Source organism: Penaeus monodon, unplaced genomic scaffold (genome assembly GCF_015228065.2).
Source record: "Penaeus monodon isolate SGIC_2016 unplaced genomic scaffold, NSTDA_Pmon_1 PmonScaffold_1436, whole genome shotgun sequence".
Taxonomy (NCBI): domain Eukaryota; kingdom Metazoa; phylum Arthropoda; class Malacostraca; order Decapoda; family Penaeidae; genus Penaeus; species Penaeus monodon.
The window spans coordinates 1-2,500 of NW_023643443.1; the positions used below are offsets into that span (position 1 = coordinate 1).

Below are 2,500 nucleotides of genomic sequence, written 5' to 3' on the forward strand. Positions count from 1 at the left end.
GAGAAAGAAGAGAGAGAAAAGGAAAAACGAGAGTAAGAAAAGGACGAAAGAAGAGAGAAGAAAGAGTAGGAGGAAAAAAGTGAAAATTTTGTAGAGAGGAGAGGGAGAGAAAGGGAAAAGGAGCGAAAGAAAAAAAGAAGAGAGATAAAAGTCATTGTGAAATGAATGCAGTAACAAGGAAACGGCAAGAAAAAATACCGGAAAAGGCAAAGCCAAAGCTTGGCTGGCTTCCTTACCAAAAGCGGCCTGGCCATTGGGGTCGGCTCCCTCGGCCAGCAGCGCCTCCACCGCCTCTTCGCGGCCTCTCCGGGCGGCCAAGTGCAGCGGACACTCGTCTGCGGAACAGCAACGGCGTTAGCTCTTCAACTGCACAGCACTCCGAACGACCTATACATTACATGCACAGACTAAATCCGGGATTGTTCGTGGCCGTCAGGCGCCAGACTTCCTAAGCGATCCATGTTACGGGATATGCCTCCTCCAAGGACCTCATGGGCGATCCATTTACACCAGGACGTGCCTCCTCCGGAGAAAGACGCGTCCCAAGCACGAACGGGAAGGGACAGTTCTCTGAACTGTGCTGCTTTATTCTTACCGACAAATTCTTCGAGGGCATCAGCCGAGTGGACGGCGAGGGCGGCCTTTATCCCTTCTGCGTCGCCCGCGTCGACCAGAGCAAGCTGAAATGGAAAGGTGGTGCTCAGGACCTCCTTTGCCCAGACATGGGCTTCATGATCACGCATATTGCACGTGTACACTTGCACTTATTTTACACACATCTGCTTTCCGGTTCCACCCAGACTTTGGCTTATGGAAAAAAGTATAAAGCAGAAATTACGACCTACCATTCCTTTCTATCTTTGCACATTGTACTTGTCTCTCTCTTTCTCTCTCTCCGTCTGTCTATCTATCTATCTATCTCTTCTACATTCAAAGTGAAGAAAGAGTAAGCCATCACGCTTCTTGTCCAGTATGGTTCAAGGTAGACATCGCGCCGACACAGGTGATAACGAGTGTGTTGGTGCAGTTCGTCGATCTGGCTGGAACTGGGCTCCCAAAGCTTACTGTATCTAATCTGTGAACTTCGCTTCATAGATAAAATAAAGGTGAAAGTCATCTTGACTCAAACGCACAGTGGCACCTAAACGCCTAAACCGAACACATTTCAACAAATGTGTGTGTGTGTGTGTGTGTGTGTGTGTGTGTGTGTGTGTGTGTGTGTGTGTGTGTGTGTGTGTGTGTGTGTGTGTGTGTACATATATACATATATACATATGAACATATACATATTATATATATATACATAACACATATATATATATATATATATATATATATATATATATATATATATATATATATATATACATATACATATATACATATACATAACACATAAATATACATAGACATGAACCGTATTCATATTGACAAATGTAGACAAGGTATGAATGAGAATGAATATCTTCACAATACAAGAGATGTATTTGACCGGTTTCGAATGCGTCTTCGTCAGAAATACATGTATTTCTGACGAAGACGCATTCGAAACCGGTCAAATACATCTCTTGTATTGTGAAGATATTCATTCTCATTCATACCTTGTCTACAATACATAGACATTATATATATATATATATATATATATATATATTATATATATATAATATATATACATACAAATACACATACATACACACAAAATAATGCTCATCGAGAGTGCCACAATAGATAGAATCAGCGAAAAAAAAAAAAAAAAATCACTCCCCAACCAGAAGATATTACCAAATTACGAAATCATTAGAAAATGACGAGCCTCACCGGCCTCCGAGTAACAGCCAAATCGCAGGTACCACAGGTTTCCCTCAAGTAGCTTCGCTAAGGAACAGCCAAACCGCCAGTATGTAAGTGCAGTACATCACAAAACCAGGTAGGTTTAAAATATGGTTACCATAAAGCGACAAATATAATCAGCCACCCGATAAAAGATCCGCCAAATAAACTAGTGTAAGGTTATGTGAGAGAGGAACCCAAAAGAGGCCACCCGTGAGGCGGGAGGCTTCAGGCTCAGGGGCCAAGGAAAAGGAGGGGCCCCGTTCGTTCCTCGAAAAAAGGGGGTGAGGGGACTATGCTGAAGGCTCAGAACCCACACGACCTCACAAGCAAAACAATCCCCGGAGATGCAGGCCTACCAGGAGCGTGACCAATACGTAAGATACATGATAAAAAATACAAAAAATAATCCTAAAATGAACAAAAAGAACCGTGCAGAAGGCGCCAAAGTAACACAAGTTAATAAGTAAAAGACAATTGCCAGGGCTTAAAAATTAATAAAAATACGCCAGAAGGGCTTAAAAGTGAATAAAAATACGCCAGAAGGGCTTAAAAACAGTAAAAAGGACTAACATCTACGATAAAACAAGTAAAAGGTAAAATGAGGGAAAAAGTAAAAGCTGAAGTAAAAGCTGCAATAAAAGACGAGTAAAGGTGAGTAAGAATA

The 2,500-nt window shown here is 41.8% G+C and overlaps 1 long non-coding RNA gene across 1 annotated transcript; it reads right to left on the reverse strand.

The window, feature by feature from the left end:
* Positions 1-235: 235 nt before the first annotated feature.
* LOC119569350 lies at positions 236-1,112 on the reverse strand. Its single transcript, XR_005228249.1, has 3 exons — positions 846-1,112; positions 596-680; positions 236-335 (listed from the first exon to the last, which is right to left on the reverse strand). It is a non-coding gene; the product is annotated as an uncharacterized LOC119569350 (long non-coding RNA).
* Positions 1,113-2,500: the final 1,388 nt, after the last annotated feature.